Genomic DNA, 20,208 nt, shown 5'->3' with positions numbered 1-20,208 from the left:
ATCTACATACGCTTCACATCCTTCTATGTCTGTCACAATTTGGTTCACCATTCTCTGAAATGTTGCTGGCGCGTTTTTCAAACCGAATGGCATAACTTTGTACTGGTAAAGACCAAATGGTGTACAAAAAGCAGAAATCCCTTTGGCACGGTCTGTTAGTGGAACCTGCCAGTACCCTTTCAAAAGATCAACTTTGCTAACAAATGTTGCATTTCCAATTTTGTCTATGCAATCATCAATTCTTGGAATGGGATAAGAGTCTGTCTTTGAATGAACATTTGCAGCTCTCATGTCTGCGACCAATCGGTATGAACCATCAGGCTTGGGAACAAGAATACACGGTGAACTCCATTCACTACTACTTGTTTCTATGATATCATTGTCTAGCATATAATTAATCTCATTTTTGAGATGTTCCATTTTCAATGGATTGACTCTGCAAGGATGCTGCTTGATTGGTTTGGTATCTACAACATGAAATGCAGCATTTGTTCTACTTGGCGTATCAGGAAATATATTGTCAAATTTGTGAATCAAATTTGCAATTTGACTTTGTTGATCATAAGAAAGATGACCTAACTTTGAGTCCAAATTAGTGAGCACATCAGAATTGTTCAATTTTACATTATACTCTTTGTGCTCCAGCTCTTTATCCTGGTCAAATGTGACATCAGAATTGTCATCTTTACTCTTGTCTACATTTGCGATTTTGTCTACATCGGCATGTTTGTCTACATTATCAGCATGTTTTACTGTACACACAGGTTTTGGAATGCCACTGTCACTTTTTTCAATATACTCTTTGAGCATATTTATGTGGCATAACTGCCTGCTCTTGCTTCTAACAGGAGTCTTGATAATATAATCTCTTCACCCACTTTTGACTCTACCTCACATGGGCCATGATATCTGGCTTGTAATGGGTGTCCTGGAATTGGAAACAGTACTAGAACTTTGTCACCTGGTTTGAACACTCTCTCTTTGGCATGTTTATCATACCATTGTTTCATTTTGGCCTGACCCTGTTTCAAATTTTCTTTGGCGATATCAGTTACTCTGTTAAGCCTATGCTTAAAATTGGAGACATAATCCAACAAATTGATATCTGATTTCTCATTGAGCCACTTTTCTTTCAACAACTTTAAGGGTCCGCATACTGTGTGTCCGAACACTAACTCAAAACGACTAAATCCTAAAGTTTCCTGAACAGTTTCCCTAGCAGCAAACGACAACAAGTGTACTCCCTCATCCCAGTCCCACCGAAATGCCAAACAGTATGTCCTGATCATGTTTTTCAATGTTTGATGGAACCTTTCTAGTGCACCTTGTGATTCTGGATGGTAAGCACTTGAGGTATACTGTTCTATACCTAATTATTGATACATGACCTGCTGAAATACTCCAGAAGTAAAGTTTGATCCTTGACCTGACTGTATGTACTTGGGGAGCCCCACAAATGTGAAGAACTTGGTTAAAGCTTTCACTATAGTCACTGCTTTAATATTTCTTCACGTTGACGCGCACATAATTGTCAGAAGGTATTAATTACCTGACTTAGTCTTTGGTAGGGGGCCTACACAATCAATAATAACCCTACTGAATGGTTCATCAAAGGCTGGAATTGGCTTCAATGGAGCAGGAGGTATTTTCTGATTTGGCTTCCCTACTACTTGACATGTGTGACATGTTTTGCAATATTCAGATACATCCTTTCTGAGAGTGGGCCACCAGAAATGTCTCAGAATTCTTTCATGAGTTTTCTTAACACCCAAATGCCCTGCCATGGGACAATCATGTGCTATGTTAATAACTGCAGTGTGGTAGACTTTTGATACCACAATTTGGTGCACTACCTTCCACTCTTCATCGACAGGTACATCAGACGGGCGCCATTTTCTCATTATCACGTCATCTTGTTTGTAAAAACAGACAGAAGTTTGTTCTATTTCTTTTAGGGTCAATGCCCTTTGATTGATCTCTTTGAGTTCTGTGTCATTTTGTTGCTCCAGAATTAGCTTGTCATGACTTGATGGGTCTTTCATGGTTCCCCAATTTATTCATGCTCAGAGGCTGTGTCATTTTTATGGGTCGTTTTATCTTCTTTCTCATTCAACTTTGACACAAATGTGTCTTCCAAATTGTAGCCTAAGTCATCAATTTGGTTGTCCTCAATTGTTTCTAATGAGGCCTTCTTACTCATTGCCCGTGTAACAGCACATGCAGGAAATATCTCCTTTTCCTCACCATTATCTACCTGCAAACAGGGCTTATCTGTGACTATTGGGTCAGGAAAAACCTTCCCCCTGCCAACTCATTTCCTAGCAACATGGACACTCCTTTGACTGGCAATTCAAACTGTCTAAAAGTTCTAACTCCTATGGTTACAGGACCAGAAACCAAATCAGATTTCAAGTTAATTTTGTGGAGAGGTACATTGAGTATTTCCATCCCAATACCCTGGATCAAAGCATTACCTGCTGAACTATCTCCATTAAAGGGCAAAGTTCCTTCCAGAATCACAGAACGTGTACAACATGTGTATCGCACAATTTTTATGGGCTTTGGACTACCATTATCACCTAGTGATACTACTCCCTCTAACACAAATGGTTCAAATTCCTCACACACCTTGTCTGTGTTACATCCCTTTTGTGGGAATTCCTGTTTCTTGATTTCGCTGACTTGTTTCTTTGACCCAAATGACACTACACATCCTACAGTATTATTAGTAGATGGTTGCTGCCTTTGTGAGTCTTGTTTGCCTCTTATTAAATAGCACTGGGACATTGTATGTCCTTGTCTCCTGCAATAGTTGCAAGTTACTTTGCTTTTAAATCCAGTTCCACCTTTTGGTTTATTATCTGAACTCCCTGGGGTCCCTCTACCACCAGCACTATGCTGTGAATTAGACGGAGGTGTCCCTTCTTGTGTGCCACCCTGATTTGCTCTAGGTTGATTATGGCTGAACCTGTTTGAATAACTTCTGTTATGACTAAATTTACTCGCATTCAATGTGTGAGTTAAGCCATAGTCGTCAGCCATCGTCGCCGCCTCATTAAGCGTCTTAATTTTGCTAGCGCTTTCATCCAAATGGGTTTTAATGTCAGTGTGGACACATTTCTTGAACTCTTCTATAAGAACTAATTGCCTAAGTTGGCCGAAATCATCTTTGACTTCTTTTGAACCAAGCCACCTGTCAAACATTTGTTCTTTTACTCTAGCAAATTCTACATGAGTTTGATCTGCTTGCTTTCTTGAATCTCTGAACTTAAGCTAGCTGTTTTCCGTGTGTGGGACTTTCTAGCGTATACATTTCTGTATATAATATTTGTGTATTTGCCAAATGCCAAATACAGGGTGAGTCAAAAAAAGTGCAATTTTAGGCGCGATCATATAAGCGAGTCCCCATAGAAGAGTTCCAGTACTGTGTCAGTTCCTGCAGAAAATATTTGGGAAATCGTGTGCTTCATGCTTTCTCATCTAACTTTGTGAAATTGGTCCCTGTTCCGTCTTTTTTCTGTTTATCAAAATCAACTTGATTGTTGCATTCCTGAGACACTACAGACTGTTCTTAAATCGTTTGACTCTAGAATTGCTCGGTTTAAACGCCTATTAGTCAGATCATGTCCAATAAAAACAGATACCACAGCAAGATTTTCTATCTGGTTCAATGTGTTCATCACGGTAGCTACTAAACCCGGCAGGTAAATCTCTGATATTCAATGGTTCTCCAGAACGGATAGAGACCAGCCAATCCACGAGATGCTGCACACTAAAAGAAAATTCCAATGGATGGAAATACTCTTTCTTCCGCTATATGGTGATCCACTCAAGGAGAAGTGCGTTAGTAGGAATACAAACCGTTTGGTACCACATTTGATAGGACTAGGATATGGTAGCGAAATCATATTTAGAAGGTCTATAATTGCTGTGCTTTACATTTGACTGTTTTGGACAACAATATCTCGGGATGTGGTATACTGAGTCTACCACCTAATGCCAGCGTGGATATCGTTTCAATTCTTCTACATGAAACGATTGCCTTACTTAGCCAAAATCATCTTTCACTTCTTTTGAGCCAAACCACCTGTCACACACAATTGTTCTTTTACTCTAGCAAATTCTACATGAGTTTGGTCTGTTTGCTTTCTTGAATCTCTGAAATGTTGTCTCTAAGCTTCAGGCACCAGGCTCATAGGTCTTCTTTGTAACAATAGGTTCCAATGCTCTTTAGGCCATTTCGAAAAATATTGTAAGGAACACTCGTGTTTTGACTTTCAAAATCTAAATCTTGGTCAAAATGTGTGCTTGAATAGGTCGTTTTCAACAGATTTTCAACGTGCTGTTCATGTAGGCAGCCACTGTGATCCCCGCTATATCCAGCAACCTGTCACCTCAGCTTACATTTTAATGTATACAATACTTCTTCATTCTTTTGTTTCTTGAAATCTTGAACTGTAGGCGAAGTCTTGGTTGACTCAAGCTCACAGGACATTTGGAAAGGTAAAAGACATTTTTGACCGTCTTTACATACAAGTTTCAATGTTGAGAGCCAACAGTCCCATAATGCAATGCATCATTCAAAACAACATCTCCCCCCAACACAAAGCGGCAATTTCACAAATTACCAAAGAAATATTTTGGACATTACATTAATTGATGTTCACGGATGATGTCACCTAAGAAAGCATGGATTTCGTGTAAGTTTTACAGCGCTATTTCTCTACTTTCAGATTTAAAAAAAAAGCTCAAACCCGGCAGGTAATTCTCAGTTATTCAATGGTTATCCAGAACGGATAGAGACCAGCCAATCTACGAGATGCTGCCCAGTAAAGGAAACTTCCAATGGACGGAAATATTCTTTCTTACGCAATATGGTGATCCACCCTAGGAGAAGTGTATTAGTAGGAATACAGACCGTTTGGTACTACATTTGATAGGACTAGGATATGGTAGCGAAATCTTATTTAGAAGGTCTATAATTGCTGTGCTTTACATTTGACTATTTTTGGACAACAATATCCCTGGATATGGTATACTGAGTCTGGGCCTCTTGTTGAAAAAACGCGCCTCATACTGTACAGACCTTTTTCCTTCTTTCCCATCATGCACTATTCCAGGGGGGTATGAGTGTCGCAAAATACATCATCTCCCCGGGGGAGTACAGAGTTATGTTCATTACATTCTGGAATACGGAAATTTCGGCTGGTGCCTTCATCACAAAAAAGGAATCGCCGATAATAGCTGATAATCATGATAATGGCGCCGCAATCACTAATACCTTTCGGGGGCAAAAACCAACATTTCTATGCCTTATCGACATGGTGTCGTCGCCAAAAAAAGTTTCCTGTTATTGAAACCTAACTTTGTATACATTTTATAGACCTAATGGTGAAAAACTAATGACGGGACACGCAGTGATATTTTGTCGCGTCCGTTTCACTTTTTTTCGGAGATGAAAATCAAATGTAAACAAAATCTCTTACACAGATGTTCTGCATCGCCCCGTAACTGCATCACTCGTGTATTCAATAATTGCATAATTAGTAACATCGATGGCCTTTACGATAATCCGCATATATATGGAATCAGCATGCCCATATTAAGACAAAATAATTGCAAAGGCCTGGCAAAGACCATCGGATGCACACGATCTATGAGGTTGATGAACTACGTCATACCCCCTGGAATAGTGCATTGTGGGATAGAGGGAAAAAGGTCAATAGCCTTCTCGTATGCCGGGCATGCTAAAATTGCCAGGCGGTTATACACAGTTTATAAGAAAAATTATCCGACTAACGTCGAGTGGGTGCTTGGATTTCGTGTAAGTTTTTCAGCGCTTTTTCTCTAGTTTCAGATTTTAAAAAGCACAAACACAAATGCAGGTAAATCTCGGTAAAAAATTTGGAACCTAATGTCAGCGTGGATACGCTGTAATGTCAGCGTCAGAGTTTTAATGTCAGCATGGACATGTCGTTTGAATTCTTCTACATGAAACAATTGCCTGAGTTGGCCAAAATCATCTTTGACTTCTTTTGAGCCAAACCACCTATCACACGTTTGTTCTTTTACTCTATATAAGTTTGGTCTGTTTGCTTTCTCGAATCTCTGAACTTTTGTCTCTAAGCTTCAGGCACCAGTTCATAGGCCATAAGAAATGCATGTTTGACTTCATCATAATTATTAAACTTCTGGTAGATATAGTAAATCTCCTGGTCTTCTTGGTAACAGTAGATTCAAATGCTCTTTAGGCCACTTCGAAAAATAATGGTTTTAACTAGCCTAAACATTTTACTACCAGTAAAATCTGCTGTGAAACCTAAAGCAATTGTATTTAACGTTTTCCTTTACGGCTATACATTTGTACAACATACACTCACTGACTATACTGAACGTCAATTTCTTCTTGAATTCGCATTTGCACTTTCGGGTAGGCGCGATCATATAGGCGAGTCCCCATAGAAGAGTTCCAGAAACTGTGTCAGTTCCTGCAGAAAATATTTGGGCAATCGTGTGCTTCATGCTTTCTCATCTAACTTTGTGAAATTGGTCCCTGTTCCGTCTTTTTTCTGTTTATCAAAATCAACTTGATTGTTGCATTCCTGAGACACTACAGAGTGTTCTTAAATCGTTTGACTCTAGAATTGCTCGGTTAAAACGCCTATTAGTCAGATCATGTCCAATAAAAACAGATACCACAGCAAGATTTTCTATCTGGTTCAATGTGTTCATCACGGTAGCTACTAAACCCGGCAGGTAAATCTCGGATATCCAATGGTTCTCCAGAACGGATAGAGACCAGCCAATCCACGAGATGCTGCCCACTAAAAGAAAATTCCAATGGATGGAAATACTCTTTCTTCCGCTATATGGTGATCCACTCAAGGAGAAGTGCGTTAGTAGGAATACAAACCGTTTGGTACCACATTTGATAGGACTAGGATATGGTAGCGAAATCATATTTAGAAGGTCTATAATTGCTGTGCTTTACATTTGACTGTTTTGGACAACAATATCCCGGGATGTGGTATACTGAGTCTGGGCCTCTTGTTGGAAAAACGCGCCTTATACTGTATAGACTTCTCTTATGCCGTGCATGCTAAAATTCCAGGCGGTTATATACAGTTTATAAGAAAAGTTATCCGACTAACGTTGAGTGGGTGCCTGGATTTTGTGTAAGTTTTTCAGCGCTTTTTCTCTAGTTTCAGATTTTAAAAAGCACAAACACAAATGCAGGTAAACATCCTTTAAAAATTTGGAACCTAATGCCAGCGTGGATACGCTGTAATGTCAGCGTCAGAGTTTTAATGTCAGCGTGGACACGTCGCTTGAATTCTTCTAAATGAAACAATTGCCTGAGTTGACCAAATATCATCTTTGACTTCTTTTGAGCCAAACCACCTGTCACACATTTGTTCTTTTACTCTAGCAAATTCTACATGAGTTTGGTCTGTTTGCTTTCTTGAATCTCTGAAATTTTGTCTCCAACCTTCAGGCACCAAGCTCATAGGCCTTAAGAAACGCATGTTAGACTTCATCATAATTATTAAACTTCTCTACTGGTAGATATAGTAAATCTCCCTGGTCTTCTTTGTAACAATAGGTTCCAATGCTCTTTAGGCCATTTCGAAAAATATTGTAAGGAACACTCGTGTTTTGACTTTCAAAATCTAAATCTTGGTCAAAATTTGTGCTTGAATAGGTCATTTTAACAGATTTTCAACGTGCTGCTCATGTAGGCAGCCATTGTGATCCCCGCTACGGAGAATCGTAGTCGAGCGTGATTGATGAGAGAAAGACCGCGGAGCGATATATTTAAATAATTGATAAATAGATAGAAAATAGCGCCATAACAGTGTATTTACTATGCAAATAACCACTTTCCTTGCTCCACAGTGTAATGGGAACTAACCCTTTGTTATGCTAAATAGCTTTCCCAATTTTATGTGCTGTAGGCCACACTCACCATACCTCATCTCAGTAAACATTAAAAGAGGAGGTAGCTGTTTCCGTGTGTGGGACTTTCTAGCGTATACATTTCTGTATATAATATTTGTGTATCTGCCAAATGCCAAATATGGGCATTATGACCAATATTCATGAATAATGCAAGGTACCTTTGCCATGTATAGGGAAAAAGCCGGATGGCGTCCAAATTTAGCTAGAATATGCCTTATGGTCAATACTATCGAGTGAGTTTGATATTGTTATGAATGAACTGTAGTATGAGTGGCAGCACGCCGTCATCCACATCCACATACACTTATCAGTGAAATGCTTGGTTGAAATTACATCAGGTACCTGTGTCAATTTTTTAATTTTATAATTTTTTCTGCATGTAATATAACATATTCATCTTCAAATCAATATTAATTGTTATATTTTGGCCTAAATACATTTGTTTAGCAAGATACGGCTTTTGAAAGGAGTGGATACGTGCAATTGGCCTATACCCTTGAGTGTGTGATTATTACGTAGTCAATTCACCACACATGGGGGAATGGGAGATATCCTCTAACTTTTTCTAATGATTTATTTCCTAGGTTCCTTATTTTTACACCATGTCTCATTAAGAAAAAACACTCCTCTTACGTTTTGTGATTCTGTTTAAGAAATGTTATAAAAACGTTTCATAACTTTCGTATAACCCAAAATTTAACGTATTCGATTTGCGCCCTGTTTTAAAAAGTTACAATACGTTGTGTTTGCTATGGAAGGTAAATCACACTTCATTACACTGGTAGACGTTTTCGTCTTATTCATACACTTAAACAGGAAGCCCTACTTGGCCAGTTTGCCACAGAAGAACTGACTAACAACTGTTACTTTGATGACAAACAGAACAGAATTCTTTAAGGTCAATTTAATTTAACCTTTCACACCGACTAAATTAGGGGCACCGTTGCTATCTACTGAAGATAGCATAGCATAGTCTATACTCGCGCCTAACTTTAATGGTGTTTTCCCGTCACTTTGTCATCTTCCAAAAAACAAAGGCATAGGCCTATATACTTCAAGTAAAATAACGATACCAGTAGAAAATAAACAAGCGAGTGAAATGCTGAAAATCGTTCAAAATAGATAACATATTAATAATGCATTAAAACTGGTAGACGTTTTCGCCACAGAAGAACTGACTAACAACTGTTACTTTGATGACAGACAGAACAGAATTCTTTAAGGTCAATTTAATTTAACCTTTCACGCCGACTAAATTAGGGCCACCGTTACTATCTATTGAAGATAGCATAGCATAGTCTATACTCGCGCCTAACTTTAATGGTGTTTTCCCGTCACTTTGTCATCTTCCAAAAAACAAAGGCATAGGCCTATATACTTCAAGTGAACATGGTGAAATAACGATACCAGTAGAAAAAAAAACCGAGTGAAATGCTGAAAATCGTTCAAAATAGATAACAAATTAATAATACATTCAATTCATTCATAATAAATGCATTGTTTTAAAGACGTGTGTTGTTTTTGTTTTGGATGGGTGACTTTTGTTACCATGTCCTTTATTTGTTAAAAAATTTAGAGGAAAAAACTAAAAGAATAAACAAACTAGAAACCACAGTTGTGTTTGACCAAACACGAATATCTATGCCCGTGACCACACCTAATAATCCCCTTCCCCTATTCACAAACGAAAACTTGGTGAGCACCATGTGAAACCCCTTGTTTTAAACTTTCATTTGATATACATGTAATGCTCATAACACTAGACTGGCCCACACTCTCTCTAATACCCTACCAAGCCTTCACTCTCATTTATACCCCACCAGACCCTCACTCTCTCTTATACTCCACCAGAAACTCACTCGCTCTAAAACACCACCAGGCTGACCCATACTCTCTCTAATACCCCACCAAGCCTTCACTCTCTCTTATACTCCACTATACACTCACTCTCTCTCTAAAACACCACCAGACTGGCCCACACTCTCTCTTATACCCTACCAAGCCTTCACTCTCTCTTATACCCCATCAGACCATCCATCTCTCTAAAACACCACCAGACTGGTCCACACTCTCTCTAATACGCCACCAGACCCTGACGCTCTCTTATACTCCACCAGACACTCACTCGCTCTAAAACACCACCAGACTGGCCCACACTCTCTCTAATACCCCACCAGACCCTCACTCTCTCTGATACTCCACCAGACACTCATTCGCTCTAAAACACCACCAGGCTGACCCAAACTCTCTCTAATACCCTACCCAGCCATCACTCTCTCTTATACTCCACCAGACACTCACTAGCTCTAAAACACCACCAGACTGGCGCACACTCTCTCTAATACCTCAGCAGACCCTCGCTCTCTCTTATAATCCACCAGACACTCACTCGCTCTAAAACACCACCAGGCTGGCCCAAACTCTCTCTAATACCCCACCAAGCCAACACTCTCTCTTATATTCCATCAGACCCTCACTCTCTCTGAAACACCACCAGACTGGCCCACACTCTCTCTAATACCCCACCAGACCCTCACTCTCTCTGATACTCCACCAGACACTCACTCGCTCTAAAACACCACCAGGCTGGCCCAAACTCTCTCTAATACCCCCACCAAGCCAACACTCTCTCTTATACTCCATCAGACCCTCACTCTCTCTGAAACACCACCAGACTGGAGAATACCCCTTTAATCCCAAAACATTGTGTCCCTTTAAGCGGTTAACCTCTTAACCCCATTGTACGTCTTGACGTATATTTGAAGCCTTCATCATTGCAAATACAGGTAGCTACCAAAATGCTACCTATTGCGATACACTGTGTTAACCGGTCGTACCTATTTTGCTTTTTAAAGCATATGAACTTTGACCTCTGGGGTTGCGGCTAGCATAGCATACTTCTAGGGTCATATAGTTTTTGAGTTAGAGCTGTTTGAAATTTTACACATATTGCCCCCTGTAGCCCTCTGGGGTCGGGGGTACCCTAGGATGTTTCTAGGGGTCATGGGCCATCATTGTACCAAGTATGGGCCCAGGGGCTACTTTAGTTCCTGAGCTAGAGGGGTGCAAAGAAGTGGTCTTGAGGAGGAGGAGGAGGAGGAGGAGGAGGAGGAGGAGGAGGAGGAGAAGGAGGAGAAGGAGAAGGAGAAGACTAGAAACCACAGTTGTGTTTGACCAAACACGAATATCTATGCCCGTGGCCCACACTCTCTCTAACACCCCACCAGACCATCACTCTCTTATAATACTCTACCAGACACTCACTCGCTCTAAAACACCACCAGACTGGACCACACTCTCTCTAATACCCCACCATACCCTCACTCTCTCTTATACTCCACCAGACACTCACTCGCTCTAAAACTCCATCAGGCTGACCCATACTCTCTCTAATGCCCCACCAGACTCCCACTCTCTCTTATACTACACCAGACACTCACACGCTCTAAAACACCAACAGGCTGACCCATACTCTCTCTAATACCCCACTAAGCCTTCACTCTCTCTTATACTCCACTATACACTCACTCTCCCTAAAACACCACCAGGCTGACCCATACTCTCTCTAATACCCTACCAAGCCTTCACTCTCTCTTATACCTCATCAGACCATCAATCTCTCTAAAACACCACTAGACTGGACCACATTCTCTCTAATACCACACCAGACCCTCTCCCTTATACGCCACCAGACACTCACTCGCTCTAAAACACCACCAGGCTGACCCAAACTCTCTAATACCCCACCAAGCCATCACTCTCTCTTATACTCCACCAGACACTCACTAGCTCTAAAACACCACCAGACTGGCACACACTCTTTCTAATACCCCACCAGACCCTCACTCTCTCTTATACGCCACCAGACACTCACTCGCTCTAAAACACCACCAGGCTGACCCAAACTCTCTCTAATACCCCACCCAGCCATCACTCTCTCTTATACTCCACCAGACACTCACTCGCTCTAAAACACCAACAGGCTGACCCATACTCTCTCTAATACCCCACCAAGCCTTCACTCTCTCTTATACTCCACCAGACACTCACTCGCTCTAAAACACCAACAGGCTGACCCATACTCTCTCTAATACCCCACCAAGCCTTCACTCTCTCTTATACTTCACCAGACACTCACTCGCTCTAAAACACCCCCAGATTGGCGCACACTCTCTCTAATACCTCACCAGACCCTCACTCTCTCTTATAATCCACCAGACACTCACTCGCTCTAAAACACCACCAGGCTGGCCCAAACTCTCTCTAATACCCCACCAAGCCATCACTCTCTCTTATACTCCATCAGACCCTCACTCTCTCTGAAACACCACCAGACTGGAGAATACCCCTTTAATCCCAAAACATTGTGTCCCTTTAAGCGGTTAACCTCTTAACCCCATTGTACGTCTTGACGTATATTTGAAGCCTTCATTATTGCAAATACAGGTAGCTACCAAAATGCTACCTATTGCGATACACTGTGTTAACCGGTCGTACCTATTTTGCTTTTTAAAGCATATGAGCTTTGACCTCTGGGGTTGCGGCTAGCATAACATACTTCTAGGGTCATAGGCCATCATTGTACCAAGTATGAACCCTGAGGGCGCTATAACAGTTGAGCTAGAGCTGTTTGAAATTTTACACATATTGCCCCCTGTAGCCCATGACCTTTGACCTTTGGGGTCGGGGGTACCCTAGGATGTATCTAGGGGTCATGGGCTATCATTGTACCAAGTATGGGCCCAGGGGCTACTTTAGTTCCTGAGCTAGAGGGGTGCAAATGACTGATCTTGAGAAGAAGGAGAAGGAGAACTAGAAACCACAGTTGTGTTTGACCAAACACGAATATCTATGCCCGTGGCCCACACTCTCTCTAACACCCCACCAGACGACCATCACTCTCTTATACTCCACCAGACACTCACTCGCTCTAAAACACCACCAGGCTGGCCCTACTCTCTCTAATACCCCACCATGCCTTCACTCTCTCTTATACCCCATCAGACCATCAATCGCTCTAAAACACCACCAGACTGGACCATACTCTCTCTAATACCCCACCAGACCCTCATTCTCTCTTATACTCCACCAGACACTCACTCGCTCTAAAACACCACCAGGCGGGCCCCTACTCTCTCTAATACCCCACCATGCCTTCACTCTCTCTTATACCCCATCAGACCATCAATCGCTCTAAAACACCACCAGACTGGCCCACACTCTCTCTAATACCCCACCAAGCCTTCACTCTCTCTTATACCCCACTATACACTCACTCTCTCTAAAACACCACCAGACTGGCCCACACTCTCTCTAATACCCTACCAAACCTTCATTCTCTCTTATACCCCAGCAGACCCCCACTCTCTCTTATACTCCACCAGACACTCACTCGCTCTAAAACTCCACCAGACTGGCCCCATACTCTCTCTAATACCCCACCAAGCCATCACTCTCTCTTATACTCCATCAGACCCTCATTCTCTCTGAAACACCACCAGACTGGAGAATACCCCTTTAATCCCAAAACATTTTGTCCCTTTAAGCGGTTAACCTCTTAACCACATTGTACGTCTTGACGTATATTTGAAGCCTTCATCATTGCAAATACAGGTAGCTACCAAAATGCTACCTATTGCGATACACTGTGTTAACCGGTCGTACCTATTTTGCTTTTTTCAAGCATATGAACTTTGACCTCTGGGGTTGCGGCTAGCATAGCATACTTCTAGGGTCATATGCCATCATTGTACCAAGTATGAACCCTGAGGGCGCTATAGTTTTTGAGCTAGAGCTGTACCATCATTGTACCAAGTATGGTACTCTTTCTAATACCCCACCAGACCCTCACTCTCTCTTATACGCCACCAGACACTCACTCGCTCTAAAACACCACCAGGCTGACCCAAACTCTCTCTAATACCCCACCCAGCCATCACTCTCTCTTATACTCCACCAGACACTCACTCGCTCTAAAACACCAACAGGCTGACCCATACTCTCTCTAATACCCCACCAAGCCTTCACTCTCTCTTATACTCCACCAGACACTCACTCGCTCTAAAACACCAACAGGCTGACCCATACTCTCTCTAATACCCCAGCAAGCCTTCACTCTCTCTTATACTCCACCAGACACTCACTCGCTCTAAAACACCACCAGGCTGACCCCAACTCTCTCTAATACCCCACCCAGCCATCACTCGCTCTTATACTCCACCAGACACTCACTAGCTCTAAAACACCCCGAGATTGGCGCACACTCTCTCTAATACCTCACCAGACCCTCACTCTCTCTTATAATCCACCAGACACTCACTCGCTTTTGAGCTAGAGCTGTTTGAAATTTTACACATATTGCCCCCTGTAGACCATGACCTTTGACCTCTGGGGTCGGGGGTACCCTAGGATGTTTCTAGGGGTCATGGGCCATCATTGTACCAAGTATGGGCCCCGAGGCTACTTTAGTTCTTGAGCTAGAGGAGTGCAAAGGACTGATCTTGAGAAGGAGGAGAAGGAGAAGGAGGAGAAGGAGAAGGAGAAGTCGAAGACTAAACACAACAAATACAATATCTATGCCACCGTTCCACGGGCATAGATAACTAGAAACCACAGTTGTGTTTGACCAAACACGAATATCTATGCCCGTGGCCCACACTCTCTCTAACACCCCACCAGACCATCACTCTCTTATACTCCACCAGACACTCACTCGCTCTAAAACACCACCAGACTGGACCACACTCTCTCTAATACCCCACCAGACCCTCACTCTCTCTTATTCTCCACCAGACACTCACTCGCTCTAAAACACCATCAGGCAGACCCATACTCTCTAATGCCCCACCAAACCCCCACTCTCTCTTATTATACTCCACCAGACACTCACACGCTCTAAAACACCAACAGGCTGACCCTTACTCTCTCTAATACCCCACTAAGCCTTCACTCTCTCTTATACTCCACTATACACTCACTCTCTCTAAAACACCACCAGGCTGACCCATACTCTCTCTAATACCCTACCAAGCCTTCACTCTCTCTTATACCTCATCAGACCATCAATCTCTCTAAAACACCACCAGACTGGACCACATTCTCTCTAATACCCCACCAGACCCACTCTCTTATACGCCACCAGACACTCGCTCTAAAACACCATTAGGCTGACCCAAACTCTCTCTAATACCCCACCAAGCCATCACTCTCTCTTATACTCCACCAGACACTCTCTAGCTCTAAAACACCACCAGACTGGCACACACTCTTTCTAATACCCCACCAGACCCTCACTCTCTCTTATACGCCACCAGACACTCACTCGCTCTAAAACACCACCAGGCTGACCCAAACTCTCTCTAATACCCCACCCAGCCATCACTCTCTCTTATACTCCACCAGACACTCACTCGCTCTAAAACACCAACAGGCTGACCCATACTCTCTCTAATACCCCACCAAGCCTTCACTCTCTCTTATACTCCACCAGACACTCACTCGCTCTAAAACACCAACAGGCTGACCCATACTCTCTCTAATACCCCAGCAAGCCTTCACTCTCTCTTATACTCCACCAGACACTCACTCGCTCTAAAACACCACCAGGCTGACCCCAACTCTCTCTAATACCCCACCCAGCCATCACTCGCTCTTATACTCCACCAGACACTCACTAGCTCTAAAACACCCCGAGATTGGCGCACACTCTCTCTAATACCTCACCAGACCCTCACTCTCTCTTATAATCCACCAGACACTCACTCGCTCTAAAACACCACCAGGCTGGCCCAAACTCTCTAATACCCCACCAAGCCATCACTCTCTCTTATACTCCATCAGACCCTCACTCTCTCTGAAACACCACCAGACTGGAGAATACCCCTTTAATCCCAAAACATTGTGTCCCTTTAAGCGGTTAACCTCTTAACCCCATTGTACGTCTTGACGTATATTTGATGCCTTCATCATTGCAAATACAGGTAGCTACCAAAATGCTACCTATTGCGATTCACTGTGTTAACCGGTCGTACCTATTTTGCTTTTTAAAGCATATGAACTTTGACCTCTGGGGTTGCGGCTAGCATAGCATACTTCTAGGGTCATAGGCCATCATTGTACCAAGTATGAACCCTGGGGGCGCTATAGTAGTTGAGCTAGAGCTGTTTGAAATTTTACACATATTGCCCCCTGTAGCCCATGACCTTTGACCTTTGGTAGGCAGTATCACAAAAATTTGAAGTTGTTTTAATCTGCTTGAAAATCATTTTATTGCAAAGATCATAAAATTCCCTTTAAAATGAGGGGTTGATCATCTCTGTAGGGTTAGTAATAGCGGAGTTATAGCAAAATATGTGGCGGAAAATTGACAATTTTTTAGTACAGGATTTTGAGAAAAAAACATTACACTTATTTGACCTTGACACTAATATCTAGAAACAGTAATCAAATGTGTTTTTATTTGTTTTATTTCCCATTGTGTGATTTAAATGATCTACTTTACAGGAGTTCAACTGATTTACAAGTTGGATTGTGGATCAAGCATCACCCATGACTGTTGCGACATACAAAAAGTCAAATGACGCAGCACGGACGACCACGCCCACAGCAATGAGCCCAAAGACACGCACGTTTCCGCCCAATTTCCGAGCTAAAGGACCAAAGATCAACATTTGAAGAAGAAATTTGCCATTTTTATACATTAAAAATCAATAATAGTTCAAACATATTTAATTATCATATTTTAATGTGGTTTTGGTACAAAATGATTATCAGTTTGCCCGATTTAGGCAATTTTAGGGAATTTTGTACATTTAGCACCCAATTTTCCGCCATTTTCCGCCCAAAATTACTGTAATGTTGCAAGTAAATGTCATTCGGCACTTTATTTTCACGTAAAAACACCCAAATTGGGTGTAAAATGTAAAGATTTGATGATAAACCTGCTGTAAAATTCATATTTTTCACAATTTATTGCTTGTTATTTCACTTAAAATCCTTAAGTTACAGTCAAAACATTTCCATGTTGCCATGTTTCCATGTTTTGAGCAATGTACAGACAAAAGTTTTAAGATAATACAACTTGCATGAGTATTTCGGCTGGAATTCGGCAACTTCTGCCTGCTCAAGTTCCATAAAAGTATACATTTTCTGAAAGGAAATTTTGTAAGGAATTCAAATATTCTGTCCATTGTAAAATTTGAATTAAAATAAAAGTCCTAAATCCAGCCTTTTAGTTGTGTCACCCAAGGCAGTTAATATGGCATTTGAAATGTGTGCGCATTAATGCGGCTCATCTCTCCAAAAGTCCAAACCATCATCTACAATGAAACAACCTCATTTATCTCACTTGTTACTAAATACACACAATAATAACTCACTCAGTCAGTTTGCCTTAAATACATTTCATTGATTACATTTATTTATCATTCAAATTGAAATACATGTAACTTCCAATTATTTTTTAACCTGCAAGGCGTTGCTGACTGACTGCCTCAATGAGCTGGTAACATCAAAGGATTCTGAAAGTCAAGCAAAAAAAACCAACATTTTGTTACCGAAATCGTATTAAGGCAATGTTGCTAAAGTATGAATATCATCATGTTTAAAATAGTTTTCCGATATCGTTATTAATAAAGTTTCCGATGTACAAAGTACAAACCTTTCATGACGAACGGTAGGTATTGTGTATCAAAGACTGGCTTGCTGGTGATGACTGCATGGCTGATACTAGCTGGTGGTGGTGACTGGCTGACACTGGCTGGTGGTGAATGGCTTGGTCTCAGGCTTGGTAGAAGTGAAGTGGCTAGAATAACTGACCATCTGAAAGAACAAAAGATTTTTCTATTCTTGAATATTCAACAAATTTTAAAATATATAACTAAAAATGGCTAAACCTGAAAATAAAATTCTCCAATTGTTATGCTAAAAATAGTTCCCAAGTTGTAATAAACAAATTTATCTTACAAACCTTTCAAGGAGCTGTGACCTGACTGACAGGGGTGGGTGTCGGGGCTGACTGACACTGGGTGGGGTGGTGAATGGCTGGCAGAGGCAGAGTGGCTGGCACTGGGTGGTGGTGGTGGCTGGCTAGCAGTGGGGTGGCACTGGCTCGTGGTGGGTGGCATTGGGTGGTGGTGGCTTGGTAAACGGTCTGAGAAACAATATAAAAATATTGTTTTTCATTAATTTGGTAAACCTGAAAAAAAGAGAGGAAGTATTATGTTTAAAATAGGTTTCTAATCACATAAACCAAGTCACCATGATCACCTTAAAATGTTGAACTACGTACTTAAACACCTTCAAAATAATTTTTTTTAAATCATCACTTCAAAAATTAAGCAACCTCATGTTTTAAAAAATAACATGTAAATAAAATGATCAAGATTATTCTTTATAATTATATATTATAAAATATCATTGCCACCTTAATCCTTAAAAAATCATGACCAAAAAAAAAAATAATAATAATAATAACCATGTTAAAAGAAATAAGTGAATAAATCATCACCACCTTAATCCTTTAAAAAAATCTTGATCAAAAAACCCGAAGCAATTTACTGGAAAGGTACAAAGGAAAAAGTAAATAAATTGAAAGAAAGAACATTTATTTATTTAATTATTTTTTTAATTATTATTTAATTTATTATTATCGTGCTTTTCTTTCTTAGAATGAAAGAAAGATTGAATGAAAAAAATTAGAATAACAAAAATAATAAATTAATAAATAAATAAAAAATAAATAAAAAATAAACAAACAAATATATAAATAATAAAACAAACAGATAAATACTAAATCAATAAGAAAGATTAAATGAAAAAAATTTAAAAAAATTAAAAAAATAAAAAATAAATTAAAACAAAATAAATGAAAAAATAAACAAACAAATAAATAATCAAACAAACAAATAAATAAATAATCAATCGTGAAAAAAAATAAAACAGCAGGCCTATAAAATCAATCAAGCCGGTTTTATAATACCCCGGCCATATCAATCAATTGCAATGATTATTTACAAGTCACGCACGGCACCGGCTGCATCACGCTGTTTTGCCAACAACGCAGTACAATGCACCCAACACAACTGCAAGGCTGTGACATTCGCGAACCTCGCCATTTCACACTTGACATGGGTGAAGAAACACATGTTTAGCGTCAATTCGCGTCACCCTCATGAAAAGTTTTTACCGATTATATTTTAAGTAAGCTTATATTATTTGAAAAAAGTATACGAATATTTACGAGATCGACACAGTTTTGATAAAAAGAAGCAAAATTACACGGTATGTACATGACTGAATTGAACATTTTCGAACCGAAAATACGCCATATTTTCCCCCAAATTTCACCGATATTACAATAATTACAATTAAAACGCAAGTTTTATACATTAGTTCATTATCATTTACACACAAATCATGCATTGTTACGTTCCGAAAATGAAAAAGAAGAGACTTACCGGGCATACAATCGGTCAATTTTAGTCCCGCGGCGATGTTTAAAAAACAACATGGCTGCCGACGCAAAGGTCACGAGCCGACTCGGGGTCGACGAACTTTTCGTGTAAAAAATTTAGATCTACGATAGGGCGCCACTGGAAACGGCGATTGTGATTCTCCCTACCTTTGGGGTCAGGGGTACCCTAGGATGTATCTAGGGGTCATGGGCCATCATTGTACCAAGTATGGGCCCAGGGGCTACTTTAGTTCCTGAGCTAGAGGGGTGCAAAGGACTGATCTTGAGAAGAAGGAGAAGGAGAAGGAGGAGAAGGAGAAGTCGAAGACTAAACACAACAAATACAATATCTATGCCCCGTTGCACGGGCATAGATAACTAAACACAACAAATACAATATCTATGCCCCGTTGCACGGGCATAGATAAGGCATAGATAACAAATGTATTCGTCTCCCTTTTCTTTTTTTTCTTTTTTTGCTCTTTGTAAAAAAAATATATTTTACTACCTTTTTTCGGCGTAAACAATCGTAGAATTTAAGCCATTCTTCCTTGGCCTTAGATTGGTCAGATTTGGCAAAACGTCCGTAGCGCGACGACCGATGCTTAAACGCAACATCACGCAACCATGAATGCTGGTACAATTGAACCAATTTGCTACTATACTGCATTATGGGTATAACTATGGCAACAGCTGATTGAGCGTGGCTTCAGGTAAATCAGTAGCGTCTCCACTCTAGAGTATTATAGTGGTGCTCGGTGGTACCCAAGCACCTTACTGTACCGATGCTGAATGTT

General features: G+C 40.8%; 1 long non-coding RNA gene across 1 annotated transcript; it reads right to left on the bottom strand.

Moving 5' to 3' along the window:
* Positions 1–16,432: 16,432 nt before the first annotated feature.
* LOC140156272 (uncharacterized) lies at positions 16,433–19,557 on the bottom strand. Its single transcript, XR_011859507.1, has 4 exons — positions 19,416–19,557; positions 17,927–18,109; positions 17,618–17,778; positions 16,433–17,477 (listed from the first exon to the last, which is right to left on the bottom strand). It is a non-coding gene; the product is annotated as an uncharacterized lncRNA (long non-coding RNA).
* Positions 19,558–20,208: the final 651 nt, after the last annotated feature.

This window comes from Amphiura filiformis, chromosome 7 (assembly GCF_039555335.1).
Source record: "Amphiura filiformis chromosome 7, Afil_fr2py, whole genome shotgun sequence".
Lineage (NCBI taxonomy): Eukaryota > Metazoa > Echinodermata > Ophiuroidea > Amphilepidida > Amphiuridae > Amphiura > Amphiura filiformis.
Note: the sequence above shows the minus strand (reverse complement) of the source record. Positions and strands in the feature narration are given on the sequence as shown.